Source organism: Mercurialis annua, linkage group LG3, assembly GCF_937616625.2.
Source record: "Mercurialis annua linkage group LG3, ddMerAnnu1.2, whole genome shotgun sequence".
NCBI lineage: Eukaryota > Viridiplantae > Streptophyta > Magnoliopsida > Malpighiales > Euphorbiaceae > Mercurialis > Mercurialis annua.
In genome coordinates this window covers 16,566,996-16,590,733 of record NC_065572.1, presented here as the reverse complement: position 1 = coordinate 16,590,733, position 23,738 = coordinate 16,566,996, and the positions used below count along the sequence as shown (strand labels likewise).

General features: G+C 29.9%; 1 long non-coding RNA gene across 2 annotated transcripts; it reads right to left on the bottom strand.

The window, feature by feature from the left end:
• Nucleotides 1-8,457: 8,457 nt before the first annotated feature.
• Nucleotides 8,458-23,532, bottom strand: LOC126674492 (uncharacterized). 2 transcript variants are annotated; one of them, XR_007639547.1, is made up of 4 exons: nt 23,378-23,532; nt 23,209-23,288; nt 18,661-18,715; nt 8,458-8,837 (listed from the first exon to the last, which is right to left on the bottom strand). It is a non-coding gene; the product is annotated as an uncharacterized LOC126674492 (long non-coding RNA). The 2 variants fall into 2 exon arrangements; XR_008790299.1 differs by lacking the exons at nt 8,458-8,837; nt 18,661-18,715 and adding an exon at nt 21,176-22,297.
• Between the last annotated feature and the right edge of the window lie 206 nt (nt 23,533-23,738).

Sequence of the window (23,738 nt, the reverse complement as noted above, 5' to 3'; positions counted from 1 at the left end):
TGCTATGGCATTACTCTATGATTTATTTGAATACTTATTAGTAAATGTATGAACTCACTCAGTATATTCCCATATACTGACCCCTCACAGACTTTCTTTCAGGTGAAAGACGCTTTTGAAGTAAAGGACTTCTATCCTTCTTCCAGAAGTCTGTATTTTTGAAAGTATGTAAAGAAACAATACTTTACTCTTAGAGCTGCAGTAGATAGGTGTTTTGTAGGTCAGCTTGTAATATATAGTTTTCTGTAAATATAACTTAATGTTTTAAAGTTTTAAATGTTTTACGCTAGCTGCGTTTTGATGTTTGAGACTGCCAGAGGATATGAATGCCTGGCATGTGTGTTTAGCATGACACGTGTTTATGTATGTCATGCATGACGTTTATATTTGCGAAAAATTATTTTACGTTTTTAGGCTTGCTACGGGTTTCAGAGCAACCACTCCCATTCCCTAGCGCCGGTCTCAGCCCTGAGATTGGGTCGTGACAGATACCTTATACATAATTGTGACGGTAGTGATTCAGTTCATGGTCTTAATTTTGTATTAAACAAGGTGTGTGAGTCGAGGTCCTTATGATAGTTAGTGGATTAGGGTTTCATCTGAATCGATTATTTGGTATACTTTTATATATAACTGATTTCTTATTTGCGATTTTAATATTCGTTTGTAAAAGTGTAGACTCACTCAAAAATATTTAAATTTCTAACACCCTAATGTTTTCCCTTTCAAGTTATCGAGTTATGACATGGTCGAACTTCCATAATAATTCTGGAAGTCATCGTCTGTATCTCTAGAGCTGCAAGTAGTTGGGTATCGGAAAATTTGTCTTTTTAAATTTAGTAGTTCACTATGTTTTAATAAACTCTGATTTAAACTATTGTATATGTTAAATGTTTTAAAAGCTGCGTATTTATCTAAAATGCTTTTACCAGTTGTTTAAAATGTTACACTTATTTTACGTTTTTAGCATTTTAGCATTGCATGAGAAACAAAGCAAGTACGTCATAAGAGATTGATGTTAATGCTCTGGTTTCTAATAATAAAATTAGGCTTAATTACTTAAAAAACCCTCACCTTTAGTTTTGTTTTCGTTTATACCCTGACTTAAGAAAATTGTCACAAATACTCATGATCTTGTTTTTATGTTTCACCTCTATCCCAAATTTCAAAAAAAAGATGATTTCTTAAAAACAACTAAATATAAGAGTTATTTTATACCTTTTTCTAATAAAAAAATTACAAACAAATACTTCATCTTTAAAAACATTCAAATAAGTCCTAAAATTTATTAATTTTTTTAATTTAAATAAAATAAAATAAAATAAATAAAATATTTTTTTAATTACAACCTACAATTATACTCCAATTTAAAAAACCGCTAATATCATTTCCTATTATTTATTAATAAAAAAAAAATTCAACTTTTGAAACGGACGCTGAGAAAGGAGGAACGGCTGCTCCTCCATGGAAGGAGGAGCAGCTGTTCCTCCTTCCATGGAGGAACAGTTTGTTCCTCCATGGTAGAAGGAACACGCTGTTCCTCCTTTCCATGGAGGAGCAGCTGCTCCTCCTTGGAAAGGAGGAACAGATATGTTCCCCCTTGAAAAGGAGGAACATTGTGTTCCTCCTTTCCATGGAAGAACAGTGTTCTTCCTTCCATGGAAGGAGGACGACGGTTCTTCCTTCCACGGAAGGAGGATGGTGAAGGTGGGCTGAATATTTAAAAAAAAATTAATTTAATTTTGGTTAAAGAGTTTTTTTACAGTTTTTAATTTTGATAGCGGATTCTAAAATTGGAGTACAGTTATAGATCGGGAATAATTAAATAATTATGATTAATTGATTTTATTAAAGAATAAGGTGTTTTTGTATAATTAATAACATTGACGTGTAATTAGAATATATACTAAAAATGAAGGACTATTTTAAATTTTTTTTCAAATAAAAAGAGGTAAATTTAATATCTCGAGGGTAGAGGTGAAACATAAAAACAAGGTCATGAGTATATGTGGCAATTTTTCTAGGTCAGGGTATAAACGAAAAAGAAGTTAAAGGTGAGGGTTTTTTAAGTAATTAAGCCATAAAATTATGGTTATGGTATTGTTTTAAAACAGAGCGGTTGATGTTATGAGTCAAGTAATTTACGCCCTTATTTCTAGAGTTACAATACCAGTTTTTAAAAATGTGTTTTCGTTAAACAAAAAAAAGATTTTAGCGGTATGAAAACAGATCATATATGATATATAATCTTGAAATGTAAAAACATTTGCATTGTTTTTAGATTTGATACGGGTTTCGGAGCTATCAATCCTATTCTTTATCGTCGATCTCGACTCATGGAATTGGGTCGTGATAAATCCGTCATTTAAAAAGGAAAAAATCACTGCTGAAGCAGATGTATGTTTAAAACATGGTAAAATTTACATATATACAGTCTGAGTATTTATAGTATAGCTCGTATATTACATTAAAGAGGATGAAATCTACCTTAAAGTTGTTGTCTATGTAGAGACATGGTAAAATTTACACTAAATCACTAAGATATCTATATATATGAATATATGCCCTTTTCACTGTTAGATTTCAAATTATAGGTACCATGATATTTTAAAAAGAAATGAATTTTATATTTATAAATTTATTTATATTAAAATAAAAATTTGATATAGATTTAATGATATTGTTTTTTAAATTAAAATTAAATATAGTTTTTTATTAATTTATTAATTATTTTATCCATATTATGTATTATTTTATCTAATTAAATTATATATATTGTTATATAAATAACTAATAAAAGAGAGCAAGTGAGAGAGTAATTTTTTTTGTTGCTTTTTTATGTGGGTCCGGTATTTTTTTTTTGTAACCTACAAGCACATATGTAATTATAGAATTGATGATATTATATTTTTTTAATTTTTTTATATTAATTTTTAATAAAATAAAAATTTAATTATAAAATTAAAAATATTATATTTTAAAATAAAAATTATTAACTTTTTTATTTATAATTTATTTGATACACATCATGCATTATTTTATCTTATTAAATTTATATATATATACATATATATATATATATATAATTTTTCCATATGCAACAATTGAATATTAATTTTTTTTAAAATTCTAATCAGTTTTTTATGTGATAAGGAAAAAAATAAGTGAAAATTTGATTTTTTTTATTATTTTATATGTTGATCCGGTAATATTTTTTTTATAACCCACCTACATATTTTTTTATAAGTTGAATTTTTATTTTATACACTGTCATTTACCACTGACCAGCAGTGGCGGAACTACGTTCATCGAGTGTGCTTTAATCCGGACAGAAATAAATATATAAACGTATTATGTAGTAATGAATAGAAGCAAGTACTTTGGCTCAGTTTCTTCCTTACAAGTCATGGTTTGATTCCAATGTCTGGTATATCATTTTTATTTTTCAATTATTTTACTAAAAGCTACTAACTTTATCACTTTTGCTTTTTATTTTTTGCAGTTATACAAAAAATAATCAATAAAATTTCACGTAGCCCCTTAATTTAAGACAATTAAAAAAATCAAATAAAAAATTATTAATGTAATACCATCCAAACTAACAAGTCATGATCAGGGGGCGGATCCAGGGGGAGTCGAAGAGGATCGTCCGACCCTCCTCGCCGGAAAAAATAGAAAAAAACAATTTTTTCATGTAGAGGCGGTTATGACCGCCCCTATAGGTGATAGGGGCGGTTTTTCATGTAGGGGCGAAATGATAGTTATTAATTTTACACTGTTTTTACCCTTGTTTTATTACTCTAAATGGCCGAACTCGAAAATTTCGACCCTCCTGATTTGGACTCTTGGTTCCGCCCCTGGCCATGAGTATTACTCTTTATCTAAAATTACGAATTTGAACTTTTTTATTTTTTTTATTCTAATTGGAGCAGCGAAATATTTTATATTGAAATTATTTAAAATTATAAATATGTGCACTTTTACGTTAAAACTATTTCTTTTTTACATATTAATTAGCCGGGGCTAAAAATAAATTCTGGTTTCCCCGCTGCTGACCATAATTATAATAAAGATAAATTCTGGTTCTCACTCTCTAATTAATTATAAGTGACCATAATTATACAAAATAAAAAATAACCGAGATATTCTATTTAGAATTTTTAATTAGCAGAAGTTATAAATAGTTTGATTATAAAATTTATATTTACTTAACAAATTTATTAATTTTTATTATTTTTCTTATATGATGTATTTATTAAATATGAATTAATTAATTTCTATATAAATTTCATTTCAGAAGAACTTACTTAAAGAAAAAAAAGGTTAGCACTAAAATTTAATAAATAGCATAATCCAGAAATTAAAGTGTAAATCTGTAATTTTTTTTGTAAGATACTAACATAATAATATTTAAAAAGGACTAGTTTCGCATTACGTGCTATGCACGTGGCTCGTAACGTAACTCGTCAATGTACATATTAGTAAATTTATTATAAATATATTAATTTTTTATTTATAATTAATATTAAATTAGTTAAGAATTTTTGTAAAAATAAATATAATATATTTGGTTATTAATTTTTATTCCATACTGAATTTATTCTTCTTTTGGTTTTATAATAACCATAATTAAATAATTAATTTACTTTTATTAATAATATCTTTAAAAATAATAAGATAGAAATTTAAATAATAATATATTGATTAAATATAATATTTTAATTTTGTAGTTAAATCAAACTAAAAGATAGGTATTCCTACTAATTTGGAGACGATTTAGTTATTGTTTACATATTAAAAATTAAATTGGAGATAATTTAGCTACCTATTCTAATTAGGACTTTAATTACAATAGTGATTGATTAAATAACTAATTAGTTAATGACTATAAAACCTTTATTTAGTGATTAATTGAAAAGGATTATTCAGTAAATTTGCATGTCCCTCCCCCTCCCATCCGTGCTTTTATATATAGTATAGACTAGCGTTTCGCCACGTGCTACGCACGTGAGCGACATTTATATGACCCGTTGTATATATTAAATATTAATTAAATTATTAAATATACTACTTAAATTAAAAATACATTGTTCTTGTTTATATTATAATTGTAGCACGTGACTGATATTTATATGACCATCATATATGTTATAATTAATTAAATTAATTAATTAAATATTTTAGTTTGCAAACATAATTCATATCATCATAGTATAGACATATTAAGGATGAATATTTTTGCATGAATTACTAATTTTGATGGTATCCAATTAGTTGTAGTATTACTATAGAGTTTAACATTCATTGAATCACATAAATAATTAATAATAAAAATAATTGCTATGCAATTATTTTTGGTGGAGTCGATTATTGTAGTCACAAAACGTTTTGAAGTTGTATTTAAAATTTAACTTCTATTATTTTACTGTAGTTAATTAGAGTTGGTTATGTTAGATTAAAATGTTAGTATTTCACATGACAATAACAACTTAAAACATGCTTTTCTTTACTAAAATTAGAACTTCACTTATTTATTTTCATATTATATATGTACTTAAATTTATAATTTTTTTAATTATTGAAAACTAATATTATGATTTTACATGTTCCTCCCTCCCTCCCACATATAAGATAAGACACATGTTACGCACGTGAGCGATACCTAAATAACCTGTTATATAAATATAATATTTATTAAAAGATTATATATATTATTAAATTAAATATTCAATAAATTATTATTATTTTTTGAGAAAATTTGTTAAAAGAGAAGAATAATTTTATGTTATTATGATATGAGTTGCAACCCAAGAAATATATTTTCAATGATAAGCGCTAAACCAACTCCAACAGCTTCCCTAAGCCACACACAGGTTCAACAAACACCGTGGCAGTTTAATGGAAATAATATACTTATAATAGTTTAAATTAAACAAGACTCTAGCATTAAATAGGCATCCAAGTTAAAATAAACTTTCAAATTTTACTTCCTACTATTATATAACATCTTATCGTAGTTGAATGTTAAAATAATGAAATTTGATGTTTGTGTATTCCTATTAAAATTATAATTTCATCAATACGATTCTTTTTTGTTTTGATATTGATTTTTTTGACAATAATTATACTTTTAATGAACCATATTATCGTAATTTTATCTGTCCTCGTGACATTTATATGACCGGTTATATGTATTATATATTAATTTCATTATTATTTAAATATTTTACTGTTTAACTATAATTGTTTAAATTATTATATGTTTTTTTACTAAAATTATAATTATAGCACATGCGTGATATTTACATTACTTATTAATAATATGAACAACATTTTAGTTTTTAGTAAACTATTAAAAATAATTTTTACTTAATTTAAAATTATACGTGGACAATATTTATAAGATCCGTTATATATATTAAATATTAATAAATTATTCAATATGATTTTATTTTTATTAAATTATTACAATTTTATTTTGTTTTTTCTACCCTAATTTTTATTTTAAAAAAGTTTATAGAAATTGAAAATATTTTATTATTATTTATTAATAACATAAACAATCAAAATCAATTAAAAGCAAAATCATGATCCATGCATGTTCAGGAAAAGTGTGTGAGCAAATTTAAAATAGTCAAAATATTAGAACTAATTAGGGTATTATATATTTTTATTTCAACGTAACAAAACCACTTGCAAGTTCAAATATTCCATGTATATTCTTATTGTTTCATCTAATAGGAAATAGCTCAAATATTACATGGACATTATCCTTTCATATGTGAAAATTACCAACGTGTAGAAACATCTTATGTATATTAGACATATGTAAACTCTTAACTAATTAAATTATGTTTCTCTATTAAAATTAAACTCTTAGTTGAGTATCTTATTAAAACGCTAGCTTAGTTATTTTTGCCTTGTCTTAGTTGAATGTAATTTTTTTAATTATTTAAGGCTACTATTGTAATTTTGCATGTCCCCTCCCCCCTTCCCACATATAAGATAGTTACTAGTTTTTCGCCACGTGCTACGCACGTGAGCGATATTCACATGACCCGTTAGATATAAAAATTGTTAAATATAATTATTTATAAACTTTTAAATTATAGTATTTGATAATATTTTTTTTATGTAATTTAAATATGAATAACTATTTATAATTAATTTTATACATTAATTTTATTTAAATTGAAATTATAGCACGTAAGTGGTAATTTTTATATATTAGTTTTTAGCCGCACGCGAGCGATACCTATGTGACCCGTTATTTAAATTAATTTTAATAAAAAAATTAAATATAATACCTTTTTAAAATAAATTATTAAAATTAATTTCATTTAAATTGAATAATGAATTTTTTTCTCTAAGCTAAAATAATTTTACTAACGTAGTATCTCATTATATATATTAAATAAGTTTATATTTCTTTAATATATTTTTGAGTTCTAATTAATGTGTTGATCTTTGACTAATATAAATTTTAAATATTTTTTTATCGAATAAATAAAAAATCCAACTATTTGTATACCAATTGAATTTTCAAACTAAAAAGTTCAAATTTTTATCATGTATATTTATAATATATGTTTCTAAACATATAAAGACGAAAAGTAATTATCCACACTAGTTTATTCATCCACAACAAACAATTATCATATGAACTAATAACCGAAAATGGGAAAAGAAATTAGCTTAAAAAAAGCATCACAAAATTGAGCTTTAATAGCCATTAGTAGTGGCTTATTAGAATTAGAACCATCATTAGCTTTCAATTATTTCTCCAATTGAATTGGTTTTGAAATTTTGGATGGTGCTTAATTTTTGTTTAACTCGTATGGTTCTAATTATTTAATGCTGCATACAATTATATAGACAATTATTATTAGAACTTTAAAGGTGAAGAAAGGTGCCGGTGATAGCTCTATCCATGGTGTGCTAAGCCTAAACCAACAACTTTCTCATGAATATTACACAATATTAAATAAAACAAACTAAATAAACACAGATTTACTTAAAATAAATGATCTTTTTAAAATTAAATATTCGAAAATTTAAACCATGAACAATCAAAAAACTAACCTATTATCACGACCCAATTTCCCCCTCGAAACTCGAGCCGAGACCGGCGCTAGTGAATGGGAATGGTTGTTCCGAAACCCATAACAAGCCTAAAACCTCTATAAATTTTTCGCAAATATAAATCTAGATCGTATCTCGCGTACGACCCGTTTTCAGAAAACACCGTTAAAATAATTGTTCTTCCATTTAACGTGGAAGACACATTCTGAAAATATTCATATAAGCGAAATCGCGTTTTCAGAAATGCTGGTTGAATAACCCTAGTTATTTTGACCCACGCGCATTTCTGAAAACCGGTGCGGTGGTACAGGGACTTAGCTCACGTGCCTTACCTCGCAGGCAGCCCTGTTTCAAACCGCGCACCCGAACAATATGTTTAATGAAATATATCGAACACTTTCCTTTTAAAAGCGTTATATCAAACATATTTAAAAACATGCACAGCAGGCACACAAACGTAAGGCCAGCTAAACTACACACAGTGTCTTTGCAGACCAAAGACACGAAGCTAGACCCATCCGTAGGGGGCACCATAAAACACCATATGCCTATTAGGTAGCCACTTATTAGAGCTAGACAAAGTCAGGTTCCTATCAGAGTATATAGACAAAGGAACCATGACGTGGCCACAGCCATATCAAACCTATATACACTATTGCAGCATCTAAGAGTTTAAAGTGTTATTTACATAATAACAGGATAAGCTTCCCTGATGGAAAAGGGTGGAAGCTCGACCAGACCCGGTAGTTAGGTACCTGAAAATGAGAAACAACAACGGGGTCAGAAATATAAATATTTCTGAGTGAGTAGATAGGTTTACAGTTAAATACCAAAATCGCGTATAGACAAAATATCGGTATTTAAAAATATTATCAGTACTCGATCCAAATGAAACCCTAGTCATGTTACGTTATAGTGCTATCATATATATAATGCATATGCACAACTCTTGTTTGATACAGGATGAGCTGTATACTTATGTATCACAACCATCTTCACTCTGTATAGGGTTGCTAGGCCGGAATTTAAATCACTGCCACCTCAGAACTACCCATTCGGTTTAAGCCGCTTTATAAGCATCTGGCTTAAAACCTAATCTCAACATATATGCTTATAATATTTACCTCTCATCTAGTTTATTAACACCGGTGATCACACAGTCCTATTGTTGCCCAATAGATAGCTCGTTTCAGTGGATCTTCCTTGGCCAAGTTTCATACTTAGTGCAATTTGTGGATTTAAAAACAATTGAATACTAATATTCAAAAGTAAACAAATGAACTCACAAACACCGCTAGGTCTGGAACTTAATCCTGTGGTTGTGGTCAGACTGCTCGCTAGCTGGTCAGACTGAACACACAAAGCAAACAGGATAAAATACATCAATATATGTTTCCTATAAAATTTCTAGGTCCTTAAACCCAGATCTAGGTCAAACATATAATCATATAAACACGTAACACTTATGATCTGTTTTCTTTTAAAACCATATTATAAATTCTCGTTTTGAGAAAACGTTCTAACTTCTCTCTAGAAGTTATTTTAGGTATCACAATACCTAAAGAAAACCATCTATAGTATAGACCTAATTGTCAAAACAATTCTCGGTCAAATACTAAGTATTTAGCAAAACCGTTTGCTAAATCTTTAAAACCGTTTAAACGTTGACTTTAACTCTTTTAAAGTCTTATATAAACGTTTACCTTACTTTTAAAATCTCCTTTTAAAAGTCTTTAGTTTTAGTTTTAGAACTCATTTCACTTTCTTCCAAAAGAAGTTATCGTTTTAAAACGTTTTTGGATCAACGAAACTACGTCAAGTTCTTAGGGCAAAAAGCCCCGAAAAGTCCCTATCCATCGGCGTCTCGGCACGGTGCACAATCGTGCACCTCAGGGTAGTGCACGATCGTGCACCATTAGTGCACGTTCGTGCACCCCAGATGGTGCACGTTCGTGCACCCTCTCATGGTGCACGTTCGTGCACCCGAGTGCACAGTCCCGGTAAAGTTGATTTTCCGGGCTTTCCGATGTGCTTTAACTCCATTTTTCTGCCCCTAACACGTATATACATTCCAATCTATCCATATGCACGTTCGAAACGTAAAAGTAATACGTTTACGTTCGATTCGATACGGTAACCGTTTATAAACGAACATATATTTAAAATATATCGATATATATCAAAATAAACGTTTAATACGGGTATACTAACTCGATTACTTGAGTAATCGTTGAAGAAATGGAGTTAGAATCGAGAAACGGATCGAACGGCCGAAATCCAGTTCGTCGCCGCACTTCAGAGCTTCTGCTCCTTATTTCCTTTGAAAGGATTTGAAAAATAGGCCTGTGAGCCTAATTGTTGTAACCTAATGTGATATATATATATATATATATATATATATATATATATATATATATATATATATATATATATATATATATATATATATATATATATATATATATATATATATGATTAGCTAAAGTGCTGTTTAGTACTAGCTCAATCATGCACTTTAAACCAACTTCTAAACTAGTTGTCCGTAGGCTGAACGGAAACGATTTCCAAATTTCGTGAAAATTTTACCAAAAATCAAATAAAATATAAAAAGAATAAAAATATTGTTTTTATTCCCATCCGACTTATATTTTATTTTTAATAAATCATTTTCGATTTATTAAGCCCGCATTGACTGCGCTTGAAAACATTTCTGCTTCCAAATTTTATCAAATTTTCACGATAACCTTTTTAAAATATTTCGCGAATATTAGCACCAAAAATATTCGCTAAGGACTTATGAATTATTCTGCACCCAATTCATAAATCCATATTCTCTCCGTTAACTATATAACTATTCAAATTTAAATTCTAAAAATTTAAATTTCCAATCCTATAGCCATATTAAAAATTTAGAGATACTTGTAAATTAAATTTATTTTTAAATTTAATTTACCTACTTCCGTCTAATAAAATATTAGACACGTGACTATATTTTAACTCTTAAATTTCCGGGTTATTACACCTTACAAGCACGCTCTGATTAAACGACTTCACAATTTAAATTTAAATGGTAATGCACTCATTATATAATTCAACCTCATGTACTTTCAGTGCACTTCTTATATAACTGAAACTCGTATATTTTTTAATTTTAATTATTTTTTAATATTTTTTAAATTAATGAAGACTATCTCTTATATACTTTTTAATTTACTAGTTTCGCATTACGTGCTATGCACGTGGCTCGTAACATATTTTTTTTCCATACTAAATTTATTTTTCTTTTGGTTTTATAATAACCATAATTAAATAATTAACTTAATTTTATTAATAATATCTTTAAAAATAATAAGATAGAAATTTAAATAATATTATATTGACAAAATACAGTATTTTAATTTTGTATTTCAATCAAACTAAAAGATAGGTATTCCTATTAATTTGGAGACAACTTAATTATTTTTTACATATTAAAAACTAAATTGGAGATAATTTAGCTATCTATTCTAATTAGGACTTTAATTACAATAATGATTAATTAAATAACTAATTAGTTAATGACTATAAAACCTTCATTTAGTAGTAAACTGAAAAGGATTATTCAGTAAATTTGCCTGCCCCCCCCATCCGTGCTTTTATATATAGTACTAGCATTTCGCCACGTGCTACACACATGAGCGATACCTATGTGACCCGCTATTTATATTAAATATAATTAAAATATTAAATATAATATTTTATTTAAATAAATTATTTCATTTAAATTGAAACTATGTTACGGTCTTGATATTATTAGTTTTTTTAGATAAACACATAAAGCACGTTTATTATTTTCAACATATATATATTTACAATATACTAGTTTCGCATTACGTGCTATGCACGTGGCTCGTAACGTAACTCGTCAATGAACATATTAGTAAATTTATTATAATTATATAAATTTTTTATTTATAATTAATATTAAATTAGTTAAGAATTTTTGTAAAATTAAATATAATATATTTGGTTATTAAATTTTTTTCATACTGAATTTATTCTTCTCTTGGTTTTATAATAATCATAATTAAATAATTAAATTAATTTTATTAATAATATCTTTAAAAATAATAAAATAAAAATTTAAATAATAATATATTGACCAAATACATTATTTTAATTTTGTAGTTCAATCAAACTAAAAGATAGGTATTCCTACTAATTTGGAGACAATTTAGTTATTTTTTACATACTAAAATTAAATTGGAGATAATTTAGATACCTATTCTAATTAGGACTTTAATTACAATAATGATTAATTAAATAACTAATTAGTTAATAACTATAAAACCTTTATTTAGTAGTAACCTGAAAAGGATTATTCGGTAAATTTGCCTGTCCCCCCCCCATCCGTGCTTTTATATATAGTATAAATAGATGTATACATAATAAAAATTTGAATTTTTGGATTGAAAAACTCAATTGGTAGAGTTAGTGCAATAACAGGTACGGGTGAACGAATTAGTTTGATTTTTTATTTACCAATGAAAATATGTTCACGTTCTATAAAATATAAGTGATGGATGACCCGTTATATATTAATTATTAATTAAAATAATAAATATGACATATGACATAAAAATTAGGTTTATTTAAACTGAAATTATAGTGTATGAGTGATATTTAATCTTAAATGTATTAATAAATTAGAAATGTTTTATATTTTTTAATATTTTATTGGTTAAACCATAAATTTTATTTATATGAGCCACCATGTGATGTTTAAAAACCTTTTAACCTCTGTTAACAGATTTAAGGTGTGAATTGGACCTTAGTCAAAAATATGACGTGCCACAAAAATCTAACAAATTTTTTTTATTATAATTCGTTACAACCTAATCTCAATATTAATGCTAATTTTGACTAGTATTTTTCTATCAAAGCTACAATTCTTATAGAATTAAACTCCTATTATTTATATTTTTTTATTAAAAGTTATATTTTTAATATTTTGTTAGAAAAACTTATATTGGTATAAAATTAAGTTTAGATCGGTAAATAGCTTATGTGGAATTAAATTATATAAATTTCACCTTAAATTAAGAGTCTTATTGGATTTTTTAATTTATACTATTCATTTTATAATAAACGGTGTAGATTTAATGAATAAAGTCAATTTCATTTGAACATGAGAGAATTCCAATCCGTTTGACTATTAGTGTAGTTTTTATCTCTCACCAAACTTTATTTTTATTAAATAATTAAGATAATTCTAATAAATAAACTTTAGTACAGGTGATTGTAGATTAATAATGAGTATTGCTAGGTTAGTAATGACCCATTTAGATGGTTAATTTTTTATTCTGATAATTCTAATAAATAAATTTTAGTACAGGTCTATATTTATTAGTTTCACTTTAAATATATGTATATATATAGTTTCTTTTAGATATAGTATTCTATTAGAACTTTTTTTTTTGAGGAATTAGAACTTTAACTTCCAAACATGGTTAGATGTATAATGCATTTTTTCCAGAATTTATCAATAATTAGACTCCTATATGGTTTATTACTGTAATTTTAGATTTTAAATTATTACTTATGCTTAACATTTTTGCATTAATTCCTTATAACAAAAAATAACTTGCATTAGTTCCCATTAACCCAACAACTTCCCTTTGAATTGAAGTATTTTTTTTATAATTATTTGAAGTGTTAATATCCTCCCATCATTAACAATACATCTTTCTTTATTTTATTTTTTCTATGGTATTAACTTAACTACAATTTATCAGTAGTTTTTCCTATATTATTAACTTAATTACAATTTATCAGTAATTGATGCTAGCTACAATTTAGTAGTATAGATTTAAATAACATAAAAGATTCAAATAAAAAATACTGATTTTAATATAGAAATAAAAATAACCGTACTAATAGAATTGTATTTGAATTAGGACATAGGACTGTTTTTTATTTTTCTGTAGAAACAAAATATTCAAAATAAACACAAATTAGTGTTTGAATAGGATATTAAGACTTTCAATTGAAAGTGATTAGTTAATTATAGATAAATCAAATATCACTTGACGGATACCGAATCCTACGATAAGTTACAATGGAGCGGAGTCACAGGAGATCCATTCTCAGGTGATACCGGACTCCTAATGAAGACCTGAATATATGAGGAAGGCGGCCGAATCGCTTGAGATCCGCCGATATATCAATAAAGACCGAATCCCTTAATATCCGTCCAAAGCGCGTTAATCCGGGATTCGGGTAGATCGCCATGATCCACTACAATATCTCAAAGTATCTTCCTATTTGGACGCAATCTCTAACATGGAAAGATAAGTTCTATCTTAGAAAGAAGAGACTATTTAGGAAAACGTTCCTAAATAGAAATCATGTCTGAATAAGATAGATCACGACAAATCAGGGTGAATCTCTACAAAGTAGCTCGATCCCTACAAAGTAGGATTCACTTACCTACTATGACTCTATAAGGTATGCATTCATCTACTATAAAAGGAGCATGAGGTATGCCTAGAATCACAATTACATTCATATACTCAAAACGCTGCTCAAAGCTCTAATATGATTTTAGCATCGGAGAGTTAATCGGACCACCACCGTTCGGTTAGCTTCTATCCTGTTTTGCAGGTGTCATTCACTGGTTCAGAAGGCAGACTCCATCAATTGGCGCCGTCTGTGGGAAAATCTTAACTCAACTTCAATTTGAATGAGCTTTTCTGAACTCAAAACAAATTTCATTGAAGAAGATGACTTCTGAAGGAGTGAACCTGAAAGACAAACAATCGCAAGGAAGAAAAAGAAAATCAATAGAATCCTCAATTCCGCCGCCGGTGACTTTTGACGGGGAAGATTTCGGGAGAATAGCCGAAGAGCACAACGAAGCTCTTGTAGTGGCCATGGTCATCGAACACCGGAATGTCGAAAGAATCTTGGTCGATGAAGGGAGTGCAATAAACTTAATAACAAGAAGGGCCTACGAAAGCCTAGGAAGAGATCTAGCAGAATTAAAGAGGAATGCCACGCCGGTGGTAGGATTTGGGGGCTCCCCAATCAAGCCCAATGGAACAATTACACTTGATGTCAAGCTAGGGAGGACAAGGAAAAGCGGGAAATTACCTACACGGTTTAGTATCGTGGAAATTGATTTGCCATATAATGCGATATTGGGAAGACTTTTCCTCCACGATTCGGCGGCTGTAACTAGTGTAAAAGCATTAACTATGAAGATACCGACAAAGCAAGAAATTATTACAATACAAGGAAACCAAGCTGCAGGAAAAGAGTGCTACGATCAGTCAATAAAAGAATCATGCGAAGCAATGGCGATCGAAGAAATTCTCAACCATGATATCGAAGAGAAAGAAACCACGCCCGAAGGCGAAACGAAGAAATTAAAACTCGGCACGGAGAAAAGAGTAAACCTCGGAGCGAATATGAATCCCAAAATCGAAGAAGACATCACGGCGATATTAAAAAGCAACATCGGAACTTTCGCCGCCAAGGCCTCGGAGATTGTCGGGATAGACCCTCAAGTCATCACACATGATCTAAATGTAGCAGAAACGGCGAATCCCGTCAAACAAAAGAAGAGGAAGCTCTCCGAAGAAAAACAAAATATAATAGCGGAAGAAGTAGAAAAAATTGGAAAAAGTCAGATTCATCCGAGAAGTCCATTACCCCGAATGGGTGGCGAACGTAGTGATCGTAAAGAAAGCTAACGAAAAAAACAGAATGTGCGTGGACTACACCGATTTAAACAAGGCGTGCCCCAAAGATAGTTACCCACTGCCTGACATCGATCAACTCGTGGATTCTACTGCCGGACACGCAATGTATAGCCTAGCAGATGCACCCCAAGGCTATCACCAGATCCAAATGAAAGAACAAGACCAGGAGAAAACATCGTTTATCACGGAGGGAGGAACCTACTGCTATACGGCGATGCCCTTCGGGTTGAAAAACGCAGGAGCAATGTATCAAAGGCTCATGAACTTCATGTTCAAAGACGAAATAGGGAAGCGAGTCTAGGTGTACGTGGATGACTTAATCATCAAGAGCGAGAACGAAGAAACTCACGCGAAAGACTTAGAAGAGACATTTAACATACTAAATAAATTCGGAATGAAGCTGAACCCGGACAAATGCACATTCGGTGTACAAGGAGGAAAATTCCTGGGATTCATGATATCCCAAAGAGGAATAGAAGCAAACCAAGAGAAGACCAAAGCAATTATGGACATGAAGTCACCAAGAAATATAAACGAAGTCCAAAAACTCAATGGGCGAATCACAGCACTCGGTAGATTTATGTCCTGTTCAGCAAAAAGATGTTTGCCTTTCTTCAAAGACCTTAAAGGAACGCAAAAATTTGAATGGAACAAAGACTGCGAAGAAGCATTTGAAGAAGTTCCTGGTCACCCCCCATTACTTAACAGACCGCTGAAGGGAGAAACGCTATACTTGTACATCTGCGCTACGAAAGAAACCATCGGAACAGTGCTAGTAAGGGAAGAAGATGGCGAGCTGAAGCCAATCTACTACATCAGCAGAGTCCTAAAAGGCGCGGAAACAAGATATCCCGAGATCGAAAAAATGGCACTAGCTATAGTAACCACGGCTAGAAAGCTAAAGTACTATTTTTAGAGCCATAACATGGTAGTGAGAACGAATCAACCATTGCGAAAGGAGATCCAAAGACCCGAAACGTCTGGAAGACTGGTTCATTGGTCTATTCAGCTCAGCGAACATGACATAAGATACGAACCCCGCCCGACTCTTAAAGCGCAAGCCTTGGCGGACTTCGTAGCAGAAATAACTCCTGGCGAAACCAAACAGCCTAAACCAGAGCTAATATGGGAACTCCATGTAGATGGAGCCTCAAACGAAAAAGGAGCCGGAGCAGGAGCTATCCTCAAAGGACCCGGGAAAGTCAAAATCGAGTACGGAGTGAACATTCAATTCGTTGCCAGCAATAACGTGGCTGAATACGAAGCCCTGATTACAGGCCTCGGCCTAGCACTAGAGATAAGAACGGAGATTCTAAAGATCTACAGCGACTCTCAGCTAGTAGTAAATCAAATCAAAGGAGAATATCAAGCCAAGGAAGCTGGAATGATCGAATATCTGGAAAAAGTCATGACGCAACTTCGACAACTTGAAGCGCAAGGAGGACAGTGGGAGATCATTCAAATCCCAAGAGAAATAAATACTGAAGCTGACGCCATCGCCAAATCAGCATCCGAATTAGGAGACCTATTCACAAAAATGCAGCTGAAAGAAACCCTCGAATCACCCAGCACCAAACGAAACAGAAGTCATGGCGATCGAGGAAGCTGATTCTTGGATGACCCCGCTGATAAGTACAATGGAGCGGAGTCACAGGAGATCCATTCTCAGGTGATACCGGACTCCTAATGAAGACCTGAATATATGAGGAAGGCGGCCGAATCCCTTGAGATCCGCCGATATATCAATAAAGACCGAATCCCTTAGGATCCGCCCAAAGCGCGTTAATCCGGGATTCGGGTAAATCGCCATGATCCATTATAATATCTCGAAGTATCTTCCCATTTGGACGCAATCTCCAACATGGAAAGATAAGCTCTATCTTAGAAAGACGAGACTATTTAGGAAAACGTTCCTAAATAGGACTCATGTCTGAATAAGGTAGATCACGACAAATCAGGGTGAATCTCTACAAAGTAGCTCGAGCCCTACAAAGTAGGATTCACTTACCTACTACGACTCTATAAGGTATGCATTCATCTACTATAAAAGGAGCATGAGGTATGCCTAGAATCACAATTACATTCATATACTCAAAACGCTGCTTAAAGCTCTAAAATGATTTTAGCATCGGAGAGTTAATCGGACCACCACCGTCCGGTTAGCTTCTACCCTGTTTTGCAGGTCTCATTCACCGGTTCAGAAGGGAGACTCCATCACTACTCATACTCATTAAACTCTATATCACAATCATATTGCGGAAGTTTACACATGATAAAATTATACTTCTAATTGAACATCATATAAATAGTATTTTATTAGGCAAGAATAAATGATTCTGATTTTTCTCTAGGCTACATAAATTACGATAAATAGTATCACTTGAAACATCAAACGAATAACTAGAAAGAAAAGTGTTGGAACACAAATATGAATAATTGTCTATAAAAAAAACATGGGTTAATTCCATAAAAAATCACAAGCTTTACATGAAATTTCATTTAATCATGACCTTTAAAAGTTGTCATTTAAAGACACGAACTTTCAGTTTGTTTCAAATCTATCATTTAAGTGTATTTTTGTTGACTAAATTCTTCATTAAACCAATAATAAAAGACGCAAATTATAAATCGACATTAAATCTTATTATCTTTCATTTGGATTATGTAGGATGAGGAATTTTTAGTCGGATAAAATACACCGAATTTTACTTTGGTGATAGATTTGAAACAAACTGAAAGTTCGTGCCTTTAAATGACAACTTTTAAAGGTCATGATTAAAATAAAACTTCGTGTAAAGTTAATGATTTTTTTAGAAATTAACCCAAAAAACATTACCTATGGAGGAGTAATCACTTGCCAAGATTGTATGAAGAGAATAGCTGGAATGACTCTGCTCAAAAATAAAATATATTATTTAAAATATGTATAAAAATAGACTGCATAAAGGAGAATTTGAAAGGCATGAGTTAGTAGTTATGCCTATAAAAAATTTAGAACGTAAAGAACTTGGCTAAATATATATATCAAATTAATAATGCTTTGTCTTTTCAAAAGAAAAAAAGCATTACTTTTCCCATGAGAAAAGAATTAGTGATCTATACTAAGATAAAAACATTTATAAATATTAATTTCGCATTACGTGCTATGCACGTGGCTCGTAAGTAAATTTAGTATAATTATATTAATTTTTTATTTATAATTAGTATTAAATTAGTTAATAATTTTTATAAAAATAAATATAATATATTCGGTTATTAAATTTCTTTTCATAATAAATTTATTCTTGTTTTACTTATATAATAACCATAATTAAATAATTAATTTAATTTTATTAATTTATATCTTTAAAAATATAAGATACAAATTTAAATAATAATATATTGACCAAATACAGTATTTTAATTTTGTAGTTCAATCAAGTTAAAAGATAGGTATTCCTACTAATTTGGAGACAATTTAGTCATTTTTTACATACTAAAAACTAAATTGGAGATAATTTAGATATCTATTTTAATTAGAACTTTAATTACAATAGTGATTAATTAAATAACTAATTAGTTAATGATTATAAAACCTTTATTTAGTAGTAAATTGAAAAGGATTATTGAGTAAATTTGTCTGCCCCCCATCCCATCCGTGCTTTTATATATAGTATAAATAGATAGAACTTTAATTACATTAGTGATTAATTAAATAACTAATCAGTTAATGACTATAAAACCTTTATTTAGTAGTAAACTGAAAAGGATTATTCAGTAAATTTGCCTACCCCCCATCCGTGCTTTTATATATAGTACTAGTTTTTCGCCACGTGCTACGCACGAGAGCGATATTAATGTGACCCGTTATTTATTATATTTATATTTCTTTGTTTTAGTAATATATTGTATATTATTTTTATATTTTATTAGGATTTGTTTTTGATATAAAAAGTCAAAATTCCAATCTTATGCTAAATAATTTTGTTAGAATTTCGGGACATATTTGTATTCCTTTTATAAGTTTTATAGTAGTGGTAATTTTCCAAAATACATGTTTTGTCATTTTATTTACAACTTTACATTGTAAGTTTTGACTTTTCTTTTCTGACTTTTTTCATTTACGAAAAATATCTTTTTTTTTAATTTCATAAATATCTTTTTCGGTTTTCAATTTCAATTTTCGATTTTTACAGTTCGGTCAACCGAACCGACCGACATTTTTTTTATATAGTGTAAGATTAGTGTATATATAGTGTTAATTTTTATTTTTTATAGATTTTTTTCCTAGAATTTTTTATTTTATTTTTATAGTGTAACAGTAGTGTATATGTAGTGTTTTTATGGTGTTTATATAGTGTAAAATTAGTGTATATATAGTGTATAAGTAGTGTATAAGTAGTGTATAAGCAGTGTATAAGTAGTGTATTTGTGGCATTTTGTAGTGTTTTTTGTGGTTAAACCAAGAAACACTGCAAATACACCATAAACACTGCAAATACACCATAAAAATTGTAAATGCACCATAAATATACTAAAAAACGGCAAAAATACACCATTAATTCACCAAAAATTCACTAAAACGTAAAGATATTATAAAATTATTACAAATGCACCATAAATCAATATTTTCTTTACAAAATAAGTAGCAATAAACAAATTTATGAATAAGAGAAGACAAAATAAATAATTATATGAATAATTGAACAATTTTATAAACAAAAAATTATAGATCTACAATAATTTATTTACAAAATATTTAAATCATTAAAAAAAACCTAAAAAATTACACAAATCTAAAAACGCGTCGAGAAATTTATAGCGCGAAAGGAAAAGACGAACGGACTAGAGCGAACGGGAAAGACGAACGGAAAAACAATCGGAAACGACGAGAAATCCATCGGAAGTAGACGAACGGAAGTGTCATGACCCAAATTTATGAGTAACGACCGGCGCTAGGTAATGGGAGTGGTAGCTCCGAAACCCGTAGCAAGCCTAAAATCATGTGTAAATTTTTCGCAAATCAAATCATGTTTCATATATCAAAATACATGTGACCCCATTTTACAAAACATCAGAGTTAAAATGCGCTATACAGATACATAGACAAAAACATCTAGACTACTGCGGACCGTTAGAATGAAAACCTTCTTTTACTTCTTGTGCAAATGACTTCCGAGAATTAAAACTTCGGAAGCTTGACTCTAAATCATATCATACTATCCTTGAAAAATGGGAGAAGCAACGGGGTCAGTATAAAACTGAGTGAGTTCATCAAAATTACACGCAATATCACATAAAGGGTTAAAACCGTTGAAAACCCATTATATATATATATAATACTCTTTTAAAATCATATTGCATACCCTGTTTACTTTCCTTCATAACTCTTTGTTTATTTCATAAACTTATAGTTTGTACGTACTTGACATCTTTGATTTCTTATTATGGTATTGACATTTTTCTTTCTCGTTTTGTTGCAATAGTTTTCGATCGAATCTTAAATCTTAGGTTATATCATCACGATTCTAAATCGAATTAAATCATTAGCAAGTCTCTTGTGACTTTATCCTTATGGTTGGGTCCCGAGATAGTTCAACCGAGTTGCCTTCAACCATGTGGCACAGTCCCGAGATAGTTCGACCGAGTTACTCATGCCACTACTTAATCCCAAGTTGTTAGTCCTGAGATAGTTCAACCGAGTTACCTCCATGTCTGCATCCGGACTCTGCACCCTGCAAGTCTTTTGAACTTAATTGTCGATTCATATGATTCCTATTGACATTAATAGGAAAGTTTGTTCCGTATTGCTTCACGATCTTGTTTCGTACAATTTCTCGATGTATACTTACTTTTTATTTCGTATGAGTCCCAAGGACTATTATCGAGAATGGATGAGATACAGGTCTCGGGATAATTCTACCGAGTTCAACCTTGTATCTCAGTTCTTATTATTGAGTGTACCATAGTACAATTCTCATTTTACGTTTACTAGTTGATTTTGTATTTTTCTTTCTGTTATATTGATCCTTTATGGACCATGGCATGCACATTACAATCTACAAGAATACATCTATAACACACGCACGTATGGGTATTTATTATGTTTGATAGTACATATCGGAATGTACTATATTTCCTTATTCATATTTGATTCGATACTTGTAATTTATTCGATGTTCGATTTCATATTGTATAGCTTTACCCTTCCCCGATATTTAAATAAGTATATTCTCTTTATTTATTTATGTAATTATGAAAATAACATAATACAATAAACACGTATTTCAAAACATATATACGTAGTACATTTGCAAACATACATTTCAAATATATAAATATTCATATAGCCTTTCGTATGAAAATACGCGGCTTTATGAATATTGACGAGTAATTTAAAGTGTACTCACCACTTGCTATCCAAATTCTTCAAATAATTATGACGATATCTCAATCCGTTTGCCTCAAACCTTGTTAATAGTCGCTCGTCCGATCTACGCAAATATAATAATAGCAAGAATTAATAAAATTCTAACTATTATTAACTTAACCAAAACTTATGTTTCTAGCCAATTTCGGCTATCTAAACCGCTTACTTAAAATAGTCCGACCTCTAAACAAAATCGATATTCTTAAAGTTTAGAACGTCGCCTACAACTTTCATTTAGGTCTCGGACCATGAAACGCACCCGAAGGTGTCGAAAACAAGCTCATAAGTTATTTCCTTGGAGCTGTTTACAAGTGCAGGGCTGACTGCACAACAAAATGTTCTGTCCAAAATGAACATCCTAGAGTCCGATTCAACAAAAGCTCAAACTTAGACAATTATAGTTAACATCCTAAAGTTTCCATATCAACAAACAGAACTTGATTTGGACCTATACAGCCCGAGATATTGCCTTTGCAATATCGTTGTTTTGCAAGACATTTTCTGCAAACGTCAACTTGTGCGTATCGACTCAATTCACAGCTTATTACGTAGCGAGGCTAATCTATCGATACCACATTCTAACAACAACACAATACAGCCCCTATACACCTCCTAATTATATGCAATTCAAGACTTAAACATTATCAAATTCACTTATTCTTGAAACTCACACTTAGACCGAATGATTCATTGCATTTTCCAAATAAACTTCATCAATCAATTTCAATTATAATTCAGTTCTAATAACTCAAAACCAAGTCTTTAATAATCATTTGAATCATTTATCCCTATCTTAGCTTCATGGCCGAAACTCTACTACACTTTACTTTCAATTTCATTCATTAATCATCAATAACAACACATCATTAAACTCAAGCAATTTCGGAATCCTAAGTTATTTCTTATCCAATTCACTCAACAAAACTTAATCAATAGTATCAATTGAAAATCAATCCAAAAACAGAGCATGCTCACCTTGATTGGTATTTTTCATCACCAAAAGTTTAGCTTCCAAAATTCACCATCAATTTGCTCCAATTCAAGCTTATAAACACCTAACAACATCAATTAAACACTAACTTCATTAAACCTAAAAATCCCGAAATTCACAGCTTAAACCTCGACCATATTTTGATTTTCTTACCTCAAATTGAATCCATAGATTTGTAGATAATCGTTTCCTCGTTCCGTGGCCGCAAGAATCGCTAAATTTCGTTGAGAAACGAGGAAGTTATGGCATTTGTAAGATTTGGGTGAAAAATGGAGAAGAGTTTCAGGATTCTTCTCTTCTTTGCTGAAAATTCTCTATTGAATGAATGATTATTCATTCATAAATGATGCTAATAAGCGGGTTAAAAGTTCACTTAGGTCCTTGAAGTTGCCACCTCCTTAACCTTCACTTTCTAACTTTTCTTTCGTCTGATTTAGTCCACTAATCCTTTAATCATTCGATTCTCGATAAATTCCGTATTATTTATTTTCCAAATAAATAACATTAGTCTCAT